The sequence below is a fragment of the Sciurus vulgaris genome (assembly GCF_902686455.1).
Source record: "Sciurus vulgaris genome assembly, chromosome: 5".
NCBI lineage: Eukaryota > Metazoa > Chordata > Mammalia > Rodentia > Sciuridae > Sciurus > Sciurus vulgaris.
This window is the reverse complement of record NC_136465.1, coordinates 125,099,861-125,124,735: the sequence shown is the minus strand read 5'-3', so window position 1 is coordinate 125,124,735 and position 24,875 is coordinate 125,099,861. Positions and strand designations below refer to the sequence as shown.

Here is a 24,875-nt window from a genome sequence, read left to right as displayed (position 1 = left end):
TGCTTCCTGTCTCTGGTCTGCAGATGGTCTAGTACATGTGCCCCCCGAGAAGTGCTCCATAGGTGGTAGGAAAGAGAATGTCCTTGTCCATTCTTGAAGCATATCCAGACTCCTGTGATTGTGTTGAGGAGAGAGGGTAAGAAAGCTTTTGATACAGGTTCCTTCACAATCCAGCGCTCACTTTCTTTTCTTCTCCAGGACCTACAAATAGAACGAGAGAGAAGTTCCTATAATATATCTGGTGGCTGTACAGCTCTCATTGTGATTTGCCTTTTGGGGAAGCTGTATGTGGCAAATGCTGGGGACAGCAGGTAAGTGCATTAGCTGTCTGATTCCTACTAAGTTCTAGTGCCTTCTGATCATTTTTATCTTTTCTTTAAAATTAAGTGATTAGGAATACAAATAATCCTGCTTGGATTAGATATTAAGAAACATCAATTTATAGCATAATAAAAATTCATGTAAGAACAATCAGGTTGGAATTAGAAGGTAGTCTTTCTCTTGTTCATAGTAGCAGTTCAGATATATACCAGCAAATAGTTTATATCAGGAGTATTAAAGTGTTATTTTGAATTCAGAACCTTATTTTCAATGAAAGATTAGTAGAGACAGGATATGTGAGGGAGTGAGGGGAGGTGGAGTGGGTATTTGGAAGGGGACCTGACAGGACTCCCAGCCCTCTGCCCTTCCCCACTGCAACTTTGCCCTGTCCCCTCCCCTCCCCAAAGTTGCTCCTTTTATGTACATACTCTTGGAGGCCACAGTCCCCTCTCTTCCAGGTTCAGTTAAAGGGAATTTTGGCCAGGAGGTCATGTTTAACCTTATTTTATCCAGCACTGCCAGGGAAAAAGATAAATGTGTGTTATAATTCCATTTTAAATAATGGGGTGCTGCTTTACCTTTAGTGTGGGGAATTTTTAAAACACAGACTTTGTGAAAAGTGTTCTAATATGTATTTTCTATACTTCTTTGCTCTAATAACAAAATAACTGGCTATATAACAGGACCTTTTACTAAAGACTCTGTATTCTGAAAATAATAAAAATCTAAACACAGTGTTCTTGGAAGATGAACCATTCACTAGTGAGGGCTGCAGTAGATTCTCTTGTTCTTCAAGGCCCCATGTCTCTGGTCAGCACCCCTATTTGCTCTGACCCTTCTTGAGGGCTGACCCTCACCCCTTCCCCCTTTCCAGTCACCAGCTCATTTCATTGCTACTACCTCTGTGGCCTGGAAAACTGCCCCCCATGAGGCCCTCAGGAAATGCACCCAAATTTTACTTCATAGAAAAAACAGGAGACCTAGGCCTGAGTTGTCTCCATTCCTCCTAGTAAAGCATCCTTTCCACTGAAGATCCCAGAGAACAAGGGACAAAGAACTGACAGTGTTTGGAATTTGAAGATGGATATGGTTTTTGTTGTTATTGTTTTGTTTTTTTTATTTGTTCTGTTTCCTTATACATTACAGTAGAATGTACTTTGACACATCATACGTACATGGACTATACTTCCCATTCTCACTATTATATGTGATTCATAGATGAGCATAGGAAAGTTATGTTGGATTCATTCTACTGTCTTTCCTATTTCCATCCCTCCCTTCTCTTCATTCCCCTTTGTCTAATTCAAAGTACTTCTGTTCTTCCCCACCCACCCCCCATTGTGTGTTAGCACCCACATATTCGAGAGAACATTTGGCCTTTCATTTTTGGGGAATTGGCTTATTTCACTTAGCACAATAGTCTCCAGTTCCATCCATTTACTGGCAAATGCCATAATTTCATTTTTTCTGACCGAGTAATATTCCATTTTGTATATATACTACATTTTCCTTATCCATTCATCTATTGAAGGTTACCTAGGTTGGTTCCATAACTTAGCTATTGTGAATTGAGCTGCTAAGAAAATTGATGTGGCCACATTACTATAGTGTGCTGATTTTAAGTCCTTTGGGTATATACTGAGGAGTGGGATAACTGGATCACATTTTCTGAGGAATCTCCATACCACCTTCTAGGGTAGTTACACCAATTTGCAGTCCCACTAGTATTGTATGAGTGCACCTTTTTCCTCACAGGATGGATGTTTTTGGAGGATGCGTTTATTTTAAAAGTATAAGTACATCCTCTATTTTGCTGTGTAAGATAGCTCAGGTTTCAGTGTAAACATTTTCCCAGTAAATGAAAGTGTATAAGATGCTTTTTTCCCATAACTTCTGTTCCTGTGTCCAGGCATGGTTCTGGCAGGAGACAGACTCCAAGTCAGTGCATCAATGAAGAAGTAAAAGGGAACTGACCAGGAGTAAGGAGACTCCCAGGAAGGAGTTCATCCCCATAGACCTGCAGAGACCACAGATGCTATTCCAAAATGCTATTCCAGGATCCCAAGGAAGTGGGAGCCACTAATGAGGGGCCACAGGGAAGGAACTACAGGAGGAATTGAGGAAATTCTCTGACCTTTCTTCCCACCCTCTCATCTCTTGCCTGGGCTTCCTATTGGTTGAGCCCAGCCCGGAAGCCAGCTGACAGGTAGCCCTAGGAGTGCCATTCATCAAGGTTGGTCTGCCTGGACACAGACACAGGCTTAGACTACATCTCCAAGATGAGGACAAATAGAAAATCATAGCACATCTGCCTCTCCTCCTTTCCTTCCTTGCCTGCTCCAGTGTTTAACAACTTCTGAACAGGAATCAGGAAACTTATAAAACACACTGTGGGGCCAGGACTCTGGTCCTCTTATTCCATTCTGAATCATGACATTGTTGGGACACAGGTGAGCAGCAAAGGAGGCAGTTCCTTTCCTGTTCCAACTGAACAGACTGGATCGGTGACTCCCGCAGTCATGCTCACATCGCCTCTTGCCTTCATGTCTACTCTTCCTTCAAGACTGAATTCCTGCCAGGTGCAATGGCACACACCTGTAATCCCAGTGGTTCAGGAACTGAGGCCCCAAGCAACTTAGAAGACCCTGTTCCAAATAAAATATTTAAACAGGACTGGAGATGTTGCTCAGTGGTTAAGCGCCCCTGGGTTCAATCTCTGGCTAAAAAAAAAGAAAGAAAAAAAGACTGACTCCATTCCAGTTCCCTTTCCTCATTTTTAAACACAGTTTTTTCTTCAAAACTCCACACTCCCTAACTGAATCACCTGCCTAGACATGGTTCTATATCCCAGAAGTTCCAGCCCTGGCCCAGAGCCTTCCTAGCCTGTGTTCATCTCCTGGGCTCTTGCCCCCGCCCCCATCCATCATTTTTCTTTTTTTTTTTTTTTTCCCTTTGAGTGCCAGTTTTCCAGACCAGACTTGGATTTCCTCATCTATACAGGTGGTGGTATTGGACCAAATGACTTCTAAAACTTTTGGCTTTGTTAAGATTATCCTCTGGAAGTGACATGTATGGAAAGTAAATTAGCGTTATAACAAGTTGATCTCTACCAGCAAATGTTTCTTAAGAGTCAGTTTTTGAGATTTTAACTAAGGTCCCTGTTTTTCTAAGTGTCCATAAAATATGTTTTTCCTTTGTGTGTGTGTGTGGTGCTAGGGATCATGCATATTACTCAAGCACTCTACCACTGGGCTGTACCCACCTCCATTTATTTCCAATAATTAAAAAACCTAACAAGTGTTTTTTTCTTTAATAAAGCCATAAAGCATATAATAAAAATTAGCCTGTGATAAAATAGTACCTCTAAACTTTAATAAACTTGATTTCATTTGTAGTATTCAGACCCCAATATCCAGATAGGAATTTGGGGTTTTTATAGCTAATTGGTTCCTCACACATGGGTCACAGTTCATATAGAAACCTAAACAATATGAATTGGCATTTATAGGTGCTATCAAATGGATCATTGGTAGTGAAACTGCAGTTTGAGATGAAAACTCGATTCTCCCTTCTGCTGGCAGGTAGGGTCTGTGTAAGCTGCAGTGCTCTGCAGTGGGAAGCCTATTTTAGTGTTAGCAGCTGATCAAGGCAGGGGATGCCCACTGGCATCAGCTACAAGGGTCACAGCCAGCAAAGCTGGATTCTTCTCCACTAGTATTGATTGGCATATTACAGCTCTTAGTGATAGGCTGTGCCCTCCAATATTGCAGCAAACCCTAGCAACTCCATGCCAATTGCTTCTGGTTCTTGTCTCACAAATTCAAGGAATGGAATGCACAGACAATAAAGGAGGGCAAGAGTGAAAGGAGCTGGGATTTATTTAGGTGAGAAGAAAAGAGATAGAACTCCCACAAGGTGAGAGGGTACCTGGTAGCAGATTGCCACTTAAACATACTAGTCCGGGGCTTATATAGCTTCTAGATATGGATCATTGATCAAAATCCATGTTAATCAGGTACTGGAAAAGTGCCAAGGCTATTGGTGAAAATCCATGCTAAATAGGTATTAGAAAAGTGTTAAGGCTCTTGGTTAGCTCTTGAGTCTGTAGTCTTTACACAGGTCTGTCTCACCTCCCTATTCCCATCACTCTGGGACAAAGGAGTTGGCTGGAATGTTTGGAAGGTTTATAGGTTAACCTCATGGAGTGGCCTTTACATTAAACACACACACACATACATACATACATACATACATACATACATACATACATATATACCCTTAACTGGGACCCATTAACTATCCTATGTAATTCATTAGGACACTTACTCATTAAGGTGCTATTTATAGCATTTTTTTTTATAAACCATACATACTTTATATCATTTATAGGACTATTGCCTACTTTATATACTAATGATATACTATAGGTATTTGAATTTTTAAAGATACTCAGTTTATTTCCACAGAAAACAACTTAGTGAACTTTTTCATACCTACGGAAATATAAATCTGTTATCACCTAAGGACAAGCAGTCAGGAATCTACATGTTAGTTTAAACATGCTTAGAGTTGGCAGATTCTGGCAACAGGGCCCTGATGAATGAAGTGCTAATTTTTTTAAATTTCTACATATTAGCTGTCATTGTTTACTTTAAACCATGACAGTTTTGAGAGTGAAAATAGATCTTTGTTTTATGTTTCCTACCCTATAATTATTCACATTCAGGAAATGGGAAGTTTTACATTGATTGATTTGGAGGTCACCAGTAGTCAAGAACTATTTTCTAAACCACTGAGCTATATATTGTCTGATTTACCATCATGCATATGTGTTTTCACGGGTTGTTTTCAGGAAACGCTATCTGATGCTGTTTGTGGCTTACCAGTGTTTGAGTCAATGGTCATCCTCTGTGTAAAATGGTTCACACTGGTGCAGGTGACAACCTTAGTGGCCTGATCAGCAGCCAAAGACAGACCTCCCCTCTCTGCTCAGCTGAGCTAACTAGCCATAGAGGCGCATGTAGTAACTGCATGATGCTCACCAGTTACTTTATTTTTCCTAGGCAAAGGCAACCAACTCAACACCTAGAGATCTTAAGGGACTAGGAAAGAAGCAGATGGTGGGTGGATTTTCATTTCAGGCAAAAATGAACTAGTAGCATGTAAATGTCATGCAAAGCAATATGCAAACTATCACCCATTGTGTTTGAATCTCCAGCTCCTTGGGACTCTCTTTTTCAGTTTAGGAAGGTGCTCTGGCTCCATTTTAGAAGATGATTCATTTATTTCTAGGGAACTAAGGCCCTAAGGAAGCTAAGCCATTTCCACTTGTTTCAAACAGTGTCTAAAGGTTTGGCAGCTGAGACTAGGTGAGCCCATTCAGGAAACCATTAAAGGAAACCATTTAAGATTTGTTAAATTCTTATTCCATTATTGCCAGAATTATAGTAACAGCAATAATAAGATAGCTAGTAAGTGCTAGGCACACACTAAGTACTATAATAGAGTGTATTGAATAGAAGGCAGTACTGTCATTAGATAAATACCATTTATGAAACATACATGAAGGTACAGCAAGGTGAAGCAATGTGCTCAACGTCCCCCAGCTACTAAGGAGCAGGGCTGCCACCTAGCCCAGAACTGGGAGTCAAAAATCCTGTGTCCTGCCGAACTCTGTAATCCCAGCGGCTTGGGAGCCTGAGACAGGAGGACTGTGAGTTCAAAGCCAGCCTCTGCAAAAGCGAGGTGCTAAGCAATGACTCTTGTCTCTAAATAAATTACAAAATAGGACTGGGGATGTTGCTTCATGGCTGAGTGCCCCTGAGTTCAATTCCCAGTTACCCGCCGACCCCACAAAAAAAAAAAAAAAAAAAAAAATCCTGTGTCCTCAATCTCTGTGCTGCACCTTGGATCTCCCATCTATGCCAAGACTTGGGTTTTGTGTTTTTCCTCATTTAACATTTATAAAACAAGAATTTCTAATTAACATTTTTCTTCCCTGCTTATTTGTATGTAAAGTCATGGCATATAATATTCAGTGGCATCTTAGATTTTACCTACAATGAATTATGGAATGTAGGTGAGTGGAAACTGAATGTAGCTGCTATTTTAAATGCATTTCAGTCGCCAAGCAAATAAGGTTGGAGGAATTCCAGCTCATTCACTTATTGTATAGGAAAAGTTATTTTCTCAAAGTGAGGACTGCCACTTCTAAGGGTCCCAAAGTTTTGAGACCATCTGAAGTGTTGTGTTTCATTTTCATGATGATGCATTGGAAGTAACAGATCTTCTGACGACTGTTCTATCAGTGACCACTGCCTGAAGTCAAACCTCCATTCTTGTGTTTGGGATTCCTTTGGAAGCAAGTGACTCAGACTTTTTCCCAATTCTGGGTGCAGTGGTGGATGCCTGTTATCCCAGCAGCTCAGGAGGCTGAGACAGGAGGATTGCAAATTCAAGACCAGCCTGCCTGGGCAACTTAGCAAGACCTTGTCTCTAAATAAGAAATTTAAAGAGTTGCAGATATAGCTCAGTGGTAAAGTACCTCTGGGTTCTATCTCCAATATAAGATTAATAAAATAATAATTATTATCTATTATTGCTGTTATTAATGTAAATATGAACCCACAGACTCTTGAGAATACAAAGTCATCTTCATAGCTTAAAGTCCCTCTAGAAAAGGTGGGGAGGTAAATGTGTTCATTCATTTACTGTGTACAAGATTGAACAAGCATTCCATTAATTGTTTAAATGAATCCTGTGAGTCCAGCCAAAATGGTTTTCTTTCATTTGTCTTTCACCTCATTTTTAGTTTTTCAGAAGGATCCCATTCGAAGTTAAAGCTTTCTATATTAGGTGAGATATGAATTCCTATGGCAAGTCTGAATTTTCTTGAGGATAGGAGTTAGATATTGAACAAGACATGCATTTCTAAATTCAAAACCACTTTCACATCTGTGGTGTCTTCTCTCCCAGGCTTCTCCCCTTTGCTGGTGGAAAGATAATGAAACATTATGTAACTGCCTCCAACCCAAGGGAGCATAAAGAACTATTCGTTCCTTCTTATGCTGGCGATTTCACCAATGGCCAGTACAGAACCTTCCTGAAGCTCCTCATTGCTCATAAGTGGTTCATCTATTCATCCCTGCCAGTCAGCTACCTCTTTGATAGTAGCCTTCCTCTGAGTTCAGAAATATATTTGATTCTTCTTCCATTGACTACATTAAATATCACTACACCTCTCACTTTCTTTGACTGTATCTGAAAAAGAACATGCAGAGGTATCAAATTAACCATTCTCCACTGTGGAAAGTTAAATGACTGTTTCTGCCTTTTTCTGCACCACCCCCATCTTTTAGTATGTCTTTTCCCTGATCTCTCAGCTAGGCCCATGCTCTCTAGAAGGATCGGCAAACAGAATATAATATTGTCAAATGATCACAAATACATGCAGAGTCGTAGAGATCAAGTGATGGCTCCAAACAATCTGTGCTTTTCCTGTCAAGCCACTCACTGTCTATGTAGAAGGCATCTAAGAGACCCCTTCTCTCTGGACTTCCAGTCCCCTCCCTTGAGTATTTCCACGCCCTGCTCTGAGCAACGTGTGTTGGAAGCAAATCCTCCAGGTGATTCTGATACGTTCTCAAGTTTAAGAATCACTGCTCCAAAGTCTACCCCTGGGCATCTGAGAGAGCCAGGAAGGAACCAATATGTCCTCAGGATTTAAAAGTGTAGCTGTTCCAAGCCTGAGGGCTGAAGTGTCTGGCAGACTCTGGCAGCACCGTCAGGCAGTCTCAGCCATCATGCTGTGGCTGGACATCACACTGCAGGGGAGCTAAAGCCCACATGTCCACTCCACAGTGCTGTCTTCTGGGTGGGCAGGTGGGGGGATGACTGCCTACACCTCTGTCCTGTGGTTGTGGATCTGTTTTGTTTTTTGTTTTTTTTTGTTTTTTCCAGTAATATTCAGTTATGTTGACCCTGCTCCTCTGAAAAGTGGGATTCGAGGTGAGAATTCTTGCATGATCCAGCTTCTGTCTCACCCTCACTCTACCACTGGGTGGTTCTGAAGTCCTGTTCTACCCCAGCGAGTCATGCTTCACTTCTCTGTAATGGGTCAGACATGCTTGTGTGAACTTTTGGTCATTTGTTGTGGAGCTGTGGCTCTTGTCCCCCCACCTCCCGCCTCCACCACCACCTCCATCCAACTTACACTTTTACGAACTTCCCTTTTCTCCTAGCCCAGTGAGAGGCTGAGCTGGGGTGCCTTGTGAAAATTGCGTATAAGTGCAGTACTTGCACTTGGAAATGCCAGCATGAGGCTGTTGTGGTCAGATTAGTGACCTTTTCTATCCCTGGTACCAGGATAGGATAACAGAGTAGATAGAGGCAGGAGGGAACTTTCTAGTGGAGGACCCCACGGCTTTCTCTTTGGTCCACTCCAGTCCACTAGATAAAGCCTCTCAGGGTCATATCACCTGATTTGCAGATGACGTGAAACCCAGTCAGATGAAGTAGTAAGCTTCAAAAAGACCTCAGTGCAACAGAGTGTGGGCTAAACCTAACCAGGGGTACCAGGTATAACTCCTATTGCAAAGAAGGTAAAAAGTTCAGGACTTGGGGGGCTTATCAGTGGCTTACTTTTTAAGAAATGTGTTTAAGCCGATATTAATTAATTCAGTGTGGTCAGCAGTGTGAGGTGGATCCACCCAGTGCAATCAGAGGCTGCAGTATTTGAGACACAAGGCAAATCCATTGGTTGACTCACTTTGTTTCAAGCACTATTTCTAGTTTCTAGGGCTTTAATAATGATTCACTAATCCTCACCCCAACCCTTTTGGGGGGTGCTACTTATTAGTCTCCTGACCCTCAGTCCCTTTCTGGGTGACACAAATCAATCCTTTTGAATAAAACTGAAACCTTCAAAGAAGCTGGAGTAGTGAGATTTGGAACCACATTTGAAAAGACAAGGAGATTCATAACAGCTAGAATTTTTTCAGCCACATAATGAGATGAGTTTTGTTGATGTAAAAGAGAACTTCAGGTGTGAGCAGTGAAGTTGCTCCCTGTGAGTCTGGGACAGAGGTGATGGTGCAGGAAACAGGGGTAGTGTTAACAGGAGGGACTCTGGACTTGAGCTGCCTAGGTCGAATCCTGCTCTGCCACGGTTAGCTGGGTGTGACCTTGGGGCCAGTTCCACATTTTCAGGACCTCAGTTTTGTCAGCTGTAAAGGGAGCTGATGGCACTGCCCACCTTCCAGCTAAGAAAAGCCCATAGCACTGGTCAAGTCGCACGGTGACTACTCAGTAATGGCAGGCAGCTATTATTATTGTCATATTCATCAGGAGAGCTAACCAGAGAGGGAACAAGCTGCCAAAGAACCTAGTGGGTTCTCTCTTAGTGAAAATATCTGTGCAGTCAACTGTGTGAGTGCTTAGCAAGGATGTCCAAGTAATTTCATTTTTTAAGATTCCCCTTCAGCACTACATTTCTGTGGCTTTGAGAATCTTTAAAAAATATTGTGACTCTTCATTTTGCTTTCTTCTTGAGAGAGTTGCCTGATCTTGAGTTTGTATAAGCAGAAGGACACCTGCCTCCTGCTGTAAGATGCTCTATCAGGTAGGCTGACTGTGGAAATAACAGACCCCAAACTTCACTGGTCTAAGAAAAGCAGTGACTTTGTCTCATGCAGGCATTCAGAGACCTGGGCTGAGGAAGCTCTGTTATCTTTAACACTTACCTTCCTTTGGTTCTGGGCATATTTCCATCCAGGCAAGGGAAAGAGAGCATGGAGGAGCTCACAAGGAACCACTTAACAAACCATCCCTTTCTGCACCTCCCTTTCTGCATGTGTTCTGTTAGCTAGAATCCAGTTGCATGCTATACTGAAAATCAAGGAAGGCTGCCAGGAAATGTCATCTAAGTTGTATTCCCAGGTCCAAGGAATTGACTTGGTCACACAGTTAGCAGTTTGGGCCACCCATGGCATTAAGAGGGGATTCATATGAGGTTCTGTTAGTATAGTCTTTATTCATTAATGATACATTTCTCCCATTGTTCCGATGGAACTACAACAGAGATGTCACTCTCTTTTCTAAAGCCCAACCACCAGTTAGCTCTTTGTTACTTTAATTTTGTCACTGTTCATTTTAGAAGAGATATAAGTTCAGCTTCAAACTATCAAAGACAGTGAAGAAAGAGTGAAACTTGCTGTGATCTACTTTCATCTTTGAGAAGAGCACATGCCAATAACGGAAAAACCTCCAAGTAGATTGCATACCAAATATTTGTCTTTAGAAAGTTCATCATAAAAAGCAATACTCATTTCATGCTCAAAGAAGAAAAATCATATTAACCAGCCTGGATTACTGATGCTTAACAACTTTGATTCTTTTAAGATGATTTTTAGCTTGTCATGTTATATTCAAGATATTTTTAAGTGACATACCCGTTCAGCTCTATAGTTTCATCTCTCATCTGCTCTCAAACTAGTTTTTCAATGTTTTTTTTTTGTTTGACCTCATTTCCTCTTCTCCATGTGATCCTTTTTTGGGTTGAAATAACTACTACAAATGGGTTGTTTATAAATATGACTTAACCCATCTAATATTAATTTATGATGAATTTGTTCAATGTTTGTGCATTTGTTGGGAGCCCCAATGTGAAGATAAGATTTAAATCAAGTAAAATGTCATGATATTGTTACTGTCTAGAGGTGCCGGGTTCGTTGTCTCCCTTCAGCAAAAAATGGAAGAATAGGACACAGCAATAGCAAGCAGCAGGTTTATTGAAAAAGTGACAGAGATTGACTTCTCTGAAAAGAAGGGCCCCCAGAACTGGGAGTCCGGTGGGGAGTTCTGGCCTGTTCTTTTTACCATCTCTATAATTTCTTGCTTTCCTTATCTCCTCCCCCGTTCACATACTCCTCACTATTATAGATTGGTGCCCCCTCTGCCCATGAGTCTTATTAGTTTATCTATTGGATCCCCCACATAGGAGCATGAGTACGGAGTGTCTGATTGGGCCCCCACTTGTGTCCATGAACACTTTTGTCAAGCAAGAAGTTGACCTCTTTAGAAGACCTTTCCAACCTCCTTTGTTCTGGCCCTGCCCCCAGCCTCCTCACTTGCCATTTTCCCTGGCTGCCTAAGCCCTTCTATATCTCCCTCAGTAGGAGGAGGATTCAATAAATATTTATTTGGCTGCATGAGCCAGGGACCTGCTCATCACTGTACTGAGGCACCTACTGCAAATGAACAGACAGGGTCCCCATCTTTTTGCACTGACAGTCAGCCCAGGAAGGTAGGCAGGCAGGCATACAGTTAACTATGCAGTGTGATGGGCAGATGCAGGTGTTTTGGGTGACAGATGAAGCACTGGACTTTAATGGAGGCTGCCTTGGGCTGGGAAAAATCTCTAGCATGTATGTAATCGGGTTCTGTGTCCTTGGTACTGGCAATGAGGATACACTGCCTCAACAAGATTGCTGTACAGGTCGGGATTCATTTGTAAGAGGGTCTCACATGCTTATTATTCCACTGTCATTGTGGTTATGAATACACTTGAAAGTTTTTTGGCACTTAGCCGTCATTTTGTGGTACAAATACTTTTGATGGGACCATACTTGTTTTGAAAATTGTCATCCTCATTAAGGTCATCATCAGCAGGACAGGGTACATGGAGGTCTTTCCTGTTTCGTGTAGGGCATTGATATTCACTGGACTGCCCTCACTGGTTTGCAGTCTGTGGTAATCAGGTGGGTAATTTGCTCTGGAAAGTTAACTGGACAACATGGGTATTTAACCTTCAACATGATCCTCATGTATGTGAATAACGTAATACACTCCAGGGCCAAATGCAGTTTAGCTACTGGTGGCAAGAAGTGAGGAAGAAGGTATCAGCCTTTGGAAATGAACCAGTATTGTGGGGAAACAGCATGGTAAAGTGGGACAAGTCTGGGAGAGGTGGCCCTCACCCCTACAGAAAACACCTCACCTTCCCCTCTGCGGAAGAAGCTGGTTTCTGCTCTTCAGGGTTGCCATTCAGGCTGGGATAGTGTGCATGAAGCCCAGCAGTGTGGCACCTGGTTCATTCCTTCTTTCATTTGCCAAATATGAACCTGCTCATACCTGCTACTGTCAGAGGCACAGGAAACTCAGCCATGAACAAAACCCCTGCTCTTACAGACCAGTCTGGAATGGTAAATAATAAGCAAGGCACGTAAGTGACCTGATGGGTATAGTAGATGGTGATGATTTCTAAAGAGAAAAATAGAATAGGTAGGGGCTGCAATTTCAGAAGGGGCAGGAAGGGAGGGCATTCCCCACAAAAGGAGTGACTGAGTAAAGCTCTGAAGGAGGTAAGGCAGGAGTCTAGCAGGTGTCTGGGGGGAAGCTCTCTGGCAAATGTAATAGCAAAGGCCTTGAACCAGGAATGGACCTTTTTGTAGTTGAAGACTGGAAAGAAATAGACCATACTGGTTGGGGAGGTACAGCCATATGTGAGGCAATGAGTTAATTCAATTACAAACATATCTGCAGCTGGGTGTATCACATGCCCATAATCCCAACCACTCTGGAGATTGAGGCAGGAGGATGGCAAGTTTGAGGCCAGCCTGGGCAACTTAGGAAGACCCTGTCTCTAAAATAAATTAGTAAATAAAAAGGGCTGGGGGATATAGCTGAATGGTAGGGCACTTCTGGACTCAATTTGCGGTGTACCCTTCCCCACCAAAGAACCCCCACAAATTTGCATGCCTATTGAGTGCTAGGCACCTTCTAGGAACTAGAGACATAATATGAAGACAAAAATCTTTGCTCTTCTGGGGCTTCCATTTTAGTGTGTATGTAGGGGAGACTCATAATAAATAAGTAAAGCATATAGTTCATGTAAAATCATTAAACATTACAGAAGAATTGAATGCATTTAAAATGTTTCTATAAGCACCTCCCTACTGAATGGAAAGTGCTTAATAAGTTGTAGGTAGTAATAATGATTATCAATATTATTTCTGCTATTGCTACTCCTAGAAATAGTAAGGTTTACCACTTTAATATATCTCAGTTTATAAATGAAAGGTAACATTGAAGTTGCATCATGTATAAATGGCTTGAAACGAAAAGAGCTGCATGAACTTTGGAGTACAGGGTGTGTGTGTGAACGCTTCAGATTGCATTCTCAGTTGCTTCCAGACTCCAGTGTGGAGTATAACTCAGCTGCTGATATTGCTGTCAAATATTAATGCTGGACCCAACCTAGAACTGTATTCTTACTAGATTGGATATGGACAACATGCTGAATTCAAGTCAGCACACTCCATAGGACCACGATTGCATGCACAAGCATGTGTCTATGGCTCCAGATAGCTTACGGTGATAATTTAGTTGCTCTGGGGCACACTGGGCGACCCATAATATTCTCTCCAGCCTCTCAGTTTAGTGAATTTTCTTTTCTTTTTTTTTTTAACCTAGTGTTTTGGCAAGCAGTGTTTGTCTCTAAGTAACACAGAAAAGTCCCTTTTCAACAAAGTCCTTTAAAAAGCCTCTAGACTCTCCAGCACTTGACAAACACACAAGTTTTGTTGTTGTTGTTGTTGTTTTCCTTTTCTTTTTCTGACAAGACTGAACTGTGAATTCAAGGTCACTGCTGCCCCAGGGAGTTCAGCTGTACAAGAAGCCCATAGCCCAGAGCCCACCCTGACCCTCTGTGCTGGACTGAGCTTTGCCACCCAGCTCTTGGACCCTTGCTTTTCTCTTCCAATGTCATCCCAGCAGTAAACAGGCATTCGAAGTTGCAGAGTGGGGACTCTTTCCCTAACCTGGGCCACCGGGCCCTGCCTGCAAAAATTGGATTCGGGCAATTAATTTTCACGCTGATTCATCTCTCTTCTTGCTTTTCACTCCTTTTTTTCTGCTTTTCTGTGTCAAAGTTTTTGTACAGCTGGCTTTTTTTTTCTGCCTCACTCAGTCATGTTCTTTATGATTTTGAGGTACAGGTCATAACTGCCACCAATAGTTCTAGGCAATGTGGTCCTTTTCCAAATGGACTGTTTCATTTCTTAGTGTTAGTAGATCATCTTCAAAATGGCTAGACTATATTACATACTTTCCAGACCCTTTACTTAAATGAAATCTTAAAGCAGAGGCCCAGTGTGGAAAACAGATGACAGCACTTATGGTATAGAGGAGGTTTATGCACTGATTAATGGCACAGATTCTGGAGACAGACATGCTAATTTGAGATCCTGTCCTCTGTCACTTATCATAGTGCTGTGTGACCTTAAACAAAATACCCAACCTCTCCCATCTTATCAGTAAAAACGAGGAACTAGAGACTTATCTAGAATAAGTTTAGTGGAAGGATTAAGTGATTTAAAGTATATAAATGCCAAGCACTGTTCCTGGTATGTAGTAAATGCTCAATAAATATTTGGCATATTAATATAATAATAATCATAATTTGTTATTAGTGACATTATCCCCCATCAATGGTTCCCAAGGGTTTTCCATAGTGTACTATGCCAGCAACGCATGCTTTTAACATATTGCTTTTGTCCACAGAAGACATTGAATAGGTCAAAAAAGACCAATAAACAAATCTTCATACTATTTTCTAAAATGGATCTTAGTTTTTTAGCTTATGAGTGATCTGTCAAACAGGCTAAGTTGTTTGTAAGTTCTGCTAGTGACTGGGCAAGCGTGCCCTCTCTCTGCTCAAGGACCGATTGCTCACACACATGGTGCTACATCACATGGACTTTGCATGTCACAGCCATCATTATTCTGCTTAAAAGGACCAAGGAGTGTTCTTTAGCTTTCCCATACACAGCCTTACCCCCAGACCCTGGGCTCTGACGGTGTGGAGCCTCTCAGTGGCGGTGCCACACCAGGAAACGCTAGACACTGCCCTCCTGCCAGCTGCCATTCTTTCTGTAGCTGATGCCTAATTACGTTATGCCAGGTGTTAATTACTGTTCTGCTACATCGCCACCAGAACACCTGGTTGAGCCAACATTTCTACAAGAACTCTCAATCTGACCACAATGGAAATGTCCAGTCGTGCTGGGAAGAGAGAAATTGCACTTCATGGGGTTTCCTAACATATGTAATATATGTACATGGGCACATGATAATGTATAGTGAGCTGTACAAAATAGATACTTTCTAGGGTAGACCTAAAAGAAACCAGGCAACAGTCTTAAAATGCCAAACAAACCCCAACTCTCTTTTCTCATATTATTTGGAATTTCATGAGATTTTCACCTTGCTATATTTAGCTTCAAGAATATACTGATTTCTTCCACTAATATTCTTGGTCTCACCTCCTCCCAGAACAGTCTTTACCCATCCTTTCTGCCCTCACGTATCTTTATCTGCTGCCTTCCCCTGGCTTCATCCCTTTTGCCTGCAAATATGCCCCAAATTCCCTCATCTTGCTGGTTCCCTTCCCATCCAGGATTTCTCTGGCTTCTCTTCTCTCATGACAGACTTCATTCTGTTCCTGCCACTTCCTGTAATGCAATTTGCTTCTCCATTTCCCTGCCCTGCTGTATGGTGGAGCTAGCTAGCTGCCCGCCAGCCACTTTTCTTCTTCCTCTAGGCACAGGGCACTACCTTTCCCAGCTTCCCCTGTTATTAAGGTATGGCTACCTGACTGTTTCAATCAGGGGGGTGTGGGCAGAAGTAGGGTATGACCCACATACCCTCTTATACACTGTGATGGTGTCCCTGAAAAAGATATGTTCAAATCCTACTACCAACACCTTTGCAACGTAAGAGGAGGCCATCTGGATTAGATGTATCCTAAATCCAATGACAAGTCCTTGTAAGGAGGTCCAGTAGAGACCGAGAGACACAGGAACCATTACCCAGTGAAGATGGAAGTGGAAATTGGAGTTGAATTGACATAGCCAAGGATTATCAGTAACCACCAGAAGCTAGGAAAAGGCAAGGAATGACTCTTCCCCAGAGTCTTCAGGGGACCATGACCCTGCTGCCACTTTGATTTTAGACTTTTGGCTTCCAGAACTGTAAGAGTAGATTTCTATTGTTTTAAGCCACCAACCTTATGGTAATTTGTCATCCTATTCATAGGAACCACCATGTGCTCTATTCATCTTGTTGACCCTTCTGTCAACCAGAGGTTCATAAACCAGGGTGGCCTAAGCTGGCAGGGTACCCAGCAGCCTTGTTCCCTACGACTCCATGGAGCAGAACTCCCCACCTCATCCCAAGCTAATCAGACTTTGTATTTCATGTGGGAAATAAGCGTGTGCTGTGTCAAACCATTGAGGATTTTATGGTTTAACTGCTACTATTACCCTTAACTTGAACATTACTTATAGAAGTAAAAACTAAAGACAGCTGCCACATGTACATACTCAACTCTTCTCCAAATGATCTCTTTGATCAGTTTTCAGGGTCTCACTCTCTCTCTTCATTCTCTTTCGCCTTTCTCCCTCACTTACGTGTCCTCCTCACATGCCCCTGACACGCAGACCACCGCAGGATTTCCTTATCAGCCCACTTCTCTGTATCCCATCCCTGAGCCATCTCGTGCACCTTCATCAACCACTTACATGCTGACATTGCCCAAATATGGAAGCCCAAAACAACCTCTCCCACACCTCAGGTCCATGACCTCCTGCCTCTGGTCATCTCACTTCTCTCATGTCACCATCTCCCCTCTGCAGAACATCGTGGCCTTCCGTGAGGCACATAGTGTGATTAGAGTTGAACTTCCCTCAGATCAGGTCTTCCACTTCCCCTAACCCCAAAAACCTAACCATCTTTGCCAGCCTATGACTTACCGCATAGAGTAACTGCTTTCCAGGTATTTTTCAGGCAGGATAACTATGAACTTCTTTTCTTTGCTTCTTCTAGAAAACTGTGTCAAGAGAGGCAGTATACAGGGAGGATTACCAATCCTTGCATCCTTCTAAAAATTCCCAAATTTATGTCATGAGTCTCGATGGAAAAGGTTGCAAGAGACAGCTCTGAAGTGTGATGCAGTATCCCCGAAGGATCCTGAGGAAGGACTTGTTCATGTTATCACACAGCCTCTTCTTTTTAAAGTGCCACCACCAACTTCTCTCTTATGTGCACTTTAAGGAAACACTGAGGTCAAGGGTAGGATGGTAGTTACTTTTCCATTTTGGACCCTGAGTTGTGTCAACTGATCCTGGTTGTGTTTGTGTTGCCTGTGAGAAGCACTTGTGACCCACTTCTAGCAAATGTAAGGGCCTGCAGCACATGTTTTTTGTATTAACTTAATTCCTAGCTTCCTCTGTTCTTTCTAGTTTTATTTTGCACATATATTTATTTTTATCTAGTGTGCATTTATGTAATCTCCCTTTAAATCCTTTCTGGAACAAGATAAGGTATGAATAAATAAGATGTCCTACAAAACTCACACTTAGAATGTCCAAAACTAAAGGAATCTTATTTTTCCAACTGCTGCTCTTGCTCCTGAATTCCCAATTTTGTTTTAAGGTAACACTGAGTGCTAATCCAAAAGCCTGGGACAATTTGCCAAGACCTTCTCTTCCTCCCCATCTCCCTCCCTTACCTGTCCCAAGTTCCTGCATCTTTTGTACACTCCATAGGGAGCCTCACCTGGGCTCTGTTCCTGAATCGCCACTTCACTGTTACTCATCTGCTTAGTTCCTGAGGCTGCAGAAATGTAGGGTAGCTACACCACTTCCCTGTTCAGAGCCCTTCAGTGATTTCCTTTGTCCAGAATGAAGGCCAGACTTTAGCCTTCTTTGTCAACCTCTGTCTATCTTCTTGTGTCATTACTTATCCTCACAGGCCAACCCCTGGCAATACCAGACCGTGTACTCACATCTTGCAGTACTAAACTGTGCCTGCTCCTTATCTTTATACCACGCTTCCACTTCCAGGCTGCCCAATTCCTTCCTGCTCTGTCAAGCACACCCTGGAATGTCTTCCTAGAATATTCGACTTAAGTATCACTTCTTCCTTGATGGATTTTCTTCCTCTCCATCCCATCCCAGACAGACACCTGTCACTGTTTCCCTTTCACCTGCCAGGCCCTGGGTCTGCCTTCCTGTGCTACTGCTTCACTTTCACATTGCAGCGTAGTTGGGCCTGTCTCTCTCCTCCCTATTAGGAGAGAACTCATTGGTCCTAAATCTCATTTTTATATCCCCTCAAAGCTCTCCCAGAAGCAGGCTCAACTTTGCTTAGGTCCTTCCAAAACTGCTTATAAATAGTATTGCTGTTTAGAAATGCTATGACAATGTTGATACCATTGCAAGCATTTTAGTAGTCTCTAGAGCCCTGGGAAAGTAAGTGCCTTTACCCTGGGGCTGACACTACTGAGCGTGGATGCACAGGGACCTGTACTATGACAGAGGTGGCCAATCGTGGAGAAACACCCCCTCTCCATTTGCATCACACAGAGACACTTAATAGACATGGCTTCTCCCCCCCACCCCCGCCACCGTCCTCCATTTCCAACCCATCCTAACATATATCCTATTAATACTGACTCCAAAGTACATCTGAAATGCAGCACTTTTCTCTGTCACACCACCTGTGCAGGCACTGACACGTCTCTCACTGAACTTCAACAGAGGTTCTGGCTTCCCTCCTCCTTCTGTGTCCTGAACCTATCCAGTTTCCACACACAACGAGGATAACCTTTGTTAAAAGTAAACTGCTGTGCTCACAGCCCTTGGGAGCTGACTGCTGAACTATTTGAACTATTTAAATGACATGTAAGGTTCTCCCAAGTGGCCCCGACCCACCTCTCCAGCCTCCTTGAGCCAACTGCCAGCCTCACTGAAGAGCCACACAGGGTGTACCCAGCTCCTCACACACCCAGAAGTCCCCCACCCTGCAGGCTTCACACAGGCAAATGCTTCTGCCTGACCTGCACCCCCAGAACTTGCAGTGGCTCCCATCAGTCCTATTGGCCATGCCTCATGGTGCCCTCCCAGACCCCCACTCCAGATCTTCCACCTCCTAGACTGCCATGGCTCCTCCGGAGAGCGTGGGCTCCATGCAGCAAATACTGTTCTCCCTGTTTCCCCACCTAATTCCAATGCCGACCAGAGACCTTATAACAGAGGAAGTGCTTGAAGTATGTTCACTGAAAGAAAATGAGGAAAAAGAAAGGTCTTAGAAGTTCTAATTCAGTTGGTAAAAAGGGTTATGTTACTGGGGCTCCCATTACACTCAAGGTCACATGGATTTAATTTGAGTCAGTTTTTATGGTTAAAAATGTGAAGCTCCTTTGGAGGCTGAGCCCTCCATCTGCAGGGAGTGTTTTTGTTCAGTGTAACTGTTACCCAACATTTGAGACAGATTTGCTTCAGATCGGTGGTTTGGCTCTGTCTAGCGTTTGCAGCCATGATCTCCACTCGCTAATTTAGGGCATACCTAGATTTCCAGCACAAGTCCCCCTCTCAGCAATGTAGGACATAAGCCAGGGGACCTTAGTGTCCCCAGACGGTGCCTCTCAACATGCTGGCTCCAGAGTAAGTGGTCTCTCTGGGTGCGCGCTCTCTCTTTTCTTCTGGGTCACTCCCATTTGTTCTCATTTCACTATTTTTGTCCCTGGTAATTGTCTGGATGGAAATTCACCAGAGTTCAACACTGTTAGTGTCACAGTAGTAAGTGACACTACTTATCTGTGGGGGATACATTCTAAGACCCTCTCCCAGTGGATGCCTGAAGCCCTAGACAGTCTGTTTTTTTTTCCCGTACCTACATACCTATGATAAATTTGTAAATTAGGCACAGTAAGAGCAAAAATAATTAGTAATAAGATGGAATCATTGTAACAATATGCTCTAATAAATTTATGAATTTAAACATGAATTATTTATTTCTGGAATTTTCCTTTTAATATTTGTGAACCTCAGGTAACTGAAACCACATATTAGAGACCTACTTATTGGACTTTACAAAGGAGAGGGGAGAGGATTTGAGACACAAACCCAGTGCAGGCAAAAGAAAAGACTGAAGCAGAAATGGAGGCCTGAAAGGAATCCTGACCTTCCCAGGGGGGTGGCTGAATGCATCAGTGAGCATTCTTCTGTCTCAAAGCTGTCCCTAATTGTTCAAAAACAACTGGGGGTGTAGGTGAGAAGCAGTAGTCTACCATGAGCAGGAAGAAGTCCATCATATTGAAGAAAGAAACCTGAGGTGAAAGTTAATAAACAGGTTTCCAAAGTGTGAACCTCCCCAGATCTTGATTTCTTCATCCCTAAAATGAAATGATTGAACTAATAAGATTTCTAAGCTCCAGAATTTCTGTGAAGAAATGTCATTTACCACATCTGCGTATTATGCACCTCTCGTAAATGTTTAATGCCCTGCAGTAAGTTTTGGAGTCACATTAGTGATTTTGACTTTGTGTATGTGACAAGTGTTCTCTCTAATTACCCATTGAGAGAGGAGAGGCTGAGGAAGAAATGAGCTGAGGACTGAGAGGTTGTAGCAATTTATGTCGTACTTCGCCTCCTTTGTCAAGTGGTGAACCATTAGGATCACAGCTGAAAAGCAGTCCACCACCTGTAAAGCAGGTGATCTGAAAGCAGAATGCTGCTCCTGATGCTCCTCCATTCATGCCCATGATCTCCAACTAGACGTAGTCGGTGCTGAGCCCTGGATGGGTGCTGACTGACTTGGTCTTCATAGATTAGCATGCAGTAGGTGCCATGTTTCATGTAACCTTGTTGAGCTTCAAATAGTCAGTGCAAAGTTGCAGATGACCAATGGAAGAGCTGGCACCCCACCCCTGTTCACCTGACCCCACCCGCACAACTCCTGGTGGTGACCAGGCAAGAGATTCCTTCAGAAGGATCTATAGACTTCGAAGGACCCTGTAGTTGATCTGGGAGATGGCACATATTTGGGTCAAGGTCAACCTGCTTCTCAGTCCTGCTTGGTGACTTCAGGCAAATCACTTGACTCTGAGATGTTTCCTTACATGCAAAGTAAAGATAATCCTTGCCTTCTTGGGTTGTTGAAGAGAAATTAGACCCAGTACTAGCCTCTTAACAGGTGCTTTTAAAAACAAAAGAACAGTTCCTTTCCCTTCAATAAGAGGGAGGATTGATCATGCAAGATTCTTCTGGTTCAAAGGCATGATCTCTAGGATTCCATACAAGCCTCTACCCTCTTGGTCACCGCTGTGCTCTTTCTTATCTAAACTGCTGTTGCCTCAATTCTACTTCATTTCACACATGTTCTTTTGAGCCTCCAAGAAGGCCTGTAATTGAAAAAGGCGAGTTTCTGAGCTTCCTTATCAGCTTTGTGTCCTTATGAACTCAGGGCAGCCCCATATCTGTCAGGGGTCCTCAGCAAAGGGTCAGGAAGACCTTGTCTGCTGGCACCCCTGTCACTCTTCTGGCTTAGGCAGATGCCACCTTCCCAGGAGGGTGGCCCCACAGCACAGAACCACTGTGGGCAGGCACACCTCAGATGTCTCCACCACAGAACCTGATCACAGAGCTCTGTGCATGCCCACCTGACCACCTTCAAGAGACGGAAATCTCTCTGAAGGGCCCCTAAGAGGAACCATAGCCAGGCAGGGGTTAATCAGAAGTAGGGCTGAGCACTTTAGTTGGATTCTCTAAAATAGTGACCTCAAGTTGTGGGACCCAAGTAGGGCAGTGCTGTTCAGAGAAGAGCTACAGATGGGGCACTGACTGGGCCCATCAGGAGGCTCTCTGCTTATCTGTGGGTCTCTGGGTACAGACTACAGGCTTCAGGTCCCAGGAGTGGGGAGAAGCTCTGCAGGGAGCCACAACCATTACTTCACACCAGTTGGCAGAGGCCAGTCTTTTATGAAAGCCTTGTAAGCTTTATCATTGTCCATATCTTAAATTAAGGTGGGTCATGTTCATGAATCCTAAGGTTTATGGAGAAAAGGCCTCTTACTATCCCTAAATGTCCTTTCTCCACAGTTTGGACTTCCTACACACTCACAAAACACCTGTGTAAATGACTCTTTTTTTAATGGAAATTCTCAGTACCCTCTCTGGGGGTAATGTGTACTAGACAGGCAAATCTCCACCTGATGTTTTGTGGTTACACGTATAGCAATCTCTATTCTACTATAAAAGGTAGGCCAATTTTAGCAGGAAAAGTCAAATTTGGGAGGTAAGGCTATTTTTAATATATTTTTAAAAGTTCACAAGATTTGTATTTATATGTATATCTTCATTATGTTCCTTATAGAAAATACAAACACGTAAAAAAAATTACATGCTCGTGGGCTGGGGTTGTGGCTCAGTGGTAGAGCACTTGCCTAGCATGTGTGAGGCACTGGGTTCAAGTCTCAGTACCATATATAAATAAGTAAAATATTTTTAAAAATCACGTGTTATCTCACTCCCTCCCCAACCACTATGAACAGTTTAGGTTGCATCTTTCCGGTCTTTTTCCCTGCATGACATTCTATGTACTATTTTAGAACCTCTTTCTATCTTCCTCCCAAAACAAAGAGTATAAGGGAGATGAATTTAAACATTTCTTGGAGGTTCCAAATCATGTATGAACTTCCATTCCCAGACAGGCACAGTGGCACATGTCTATATCCCAGCTATTTAGAGGCAGAGGCATAAGGATCACAAGTTCAAGGCCAGCCTGGACAATTTAGCATGACCCTTTAAAAATAAAGGGACTAAGATAGAGCTCAGTGGTAAAGTGCTTGGCTAGCATGTGTAAGCCCCTGGACTCAATCCCTCACACCACTAAACAGACAAAAACTTCCATTCCCTTGCTCTTCCATAATTTTGATGCCCTTAGGATCTTTCTTTATGGTATGTATTGGTGGCTGCCATCTTCTTTGAAACCTTGGTTCCTCTGCATCCTCCTGTGTTGATAGGTATTTCTTGCTGCTGTCAATGAACCTGCATGGAATAGACTTTGTTCTCCTTTCTGTATTATTCTAGTGTGGTTTTATTTGAGAACTTATATTACCACATGTGTTTTTTTCTGTGAATAAACTAAAAGTAAGTAGGATGTAAGTTTGGGTCAGAGGGCCATAAGCAAAGTACATAAGGTTTTTGTAGAGCAGCATGTGACTAGTAGGTGGTCAGAACATGGGCTTCAACCTGGGACATGGTGTTTACCCCTTAGAACTAGTCTGTGTCACTTGGCCATTTCATCCCCTTTTATAGGAAAAGTAATTTTTAAAAACTGTTCTGAAAAGTGGCCCTATCTACACAACATCTCAAGAAGAAAAGAAATCCCTCCAACTGTCATATGGCTCCCAACTCTGTGAGACCTCTCTTGGGTCAGATGCATCTTTCTTACTCCATAGTTTAAAGATTTAAATAAAATGTAGTCTGTGTGGGAAGCAAAATGATTGCAATTGTGTAGGCAGAAAGATACAAAGTTTGAAGCTTCAGCAAAGCATATGTCTCCCTGCCAAGGTACAACAAACACTGATTCGGTTAAGAAGCTGAGTTTTGGTTTAATTCTCCATAAATCTGCATTGTAGATCAGCTTTCAATTCCTTAGACTTGTGAAAACAATTTTAACTACAAATAAACACATAAGCAATATAAACACAGAAACCCCCACACACTCAGAGACCTCCCTTTGGTGAGAGCGCTGTAGGCATAGATGAATCACGCTGAGATAGTTTGCATCTGTGAGGTTCATGTGAACTTTGAGGCCACCAGACCTCAAGGCAAAAATAGATACCCTTCAAAGACTTTATAGCTTCCAAGAATTATTCATGTGGAAACCAAATGAAGATGCTGATTCCTATTAGAGAGACCTCACAACTACAGTGAAGGAAGGAATCAGCCCAACATGAGAAAGTGTTAAGTTTTTCACCTGTGTTTAAAGGAGAGGATTATAATGAGGACACATTACTTTAGGATCTGGTGCTAGTTTTAAGCACTAAGCTTTAAGCACTAGATTTTAGCCTTTTTAACAGGAAATTGTGGTTCAAATTACAATGAATGTCCCTGTTGGTGCCCTCTCTGCTTTCTTCTGAACCTCACCCCTAAATTGCACCTGACTAGGACTGGGAAGGTTTGCCTCTCACAGCTTTTCTCTGTTGAAAGGTGGTTGTGAATGAGACCAGCCAGCAGGAATAGGATAATTGTGCTCTAAGAGCCTCTTGTTCTATGGAGTGTGTAACTTCTTAACTGATGCTAAATGTAAATTTGAGCAAGTCCATAGAAATTGGGACACAGAAACATGGGGCTTGAGGGATAGTGCTTCTCCTGAGTGTGTTCTGGAGTGGTGTTATGATAAGAAGTGCCTCTCCACCCGAGTAGTGATAAGGACAGGCTTGCAACTTGACCCGTGCCCCCAGAGGACCATCTGAAAAGAGTCGATGGACGACGATATTTCTCGTGTATTTATTTACGATATTTCTGTGTTTTCTTATATTGAATTTACATTGTCATTGTTTTTCTCTCTTCATTCCTGTGAAACGTGAGGATGAACTGGTTTGTTCGCATTTTATACTTTAAGGAAGAACGTAAACCCTAAGTACTCATTGTTACCAGATTTTTTTTGTGTGAATTTCAAATGCACTAGTAAATAACATACATATAAAT

General features: G+C 42.7%; 1 protein-coding gene across 1 annotated transcript in view; it reads left to right on the top strand.

Annotated features, from left to right (window-relative positions):
- Nucleotides 1-203: 203 nt before the first annotated feature.
- The window catches only part of LOC306660947 (protein phosphatase 1H-like), a 130,962-nt gene continuing 106,290 nt past the window's right edge, over nt 204-24,875 (top strand). Inside the window, exon 1 of the mRNA XM_079139700.1 lies at nt 204-311. The gene's annotated coding sequence lies outside the window, so the exon portion shown is untranslated. The remainder of the gene's footprint in view (nt 312-24,875) is intronic.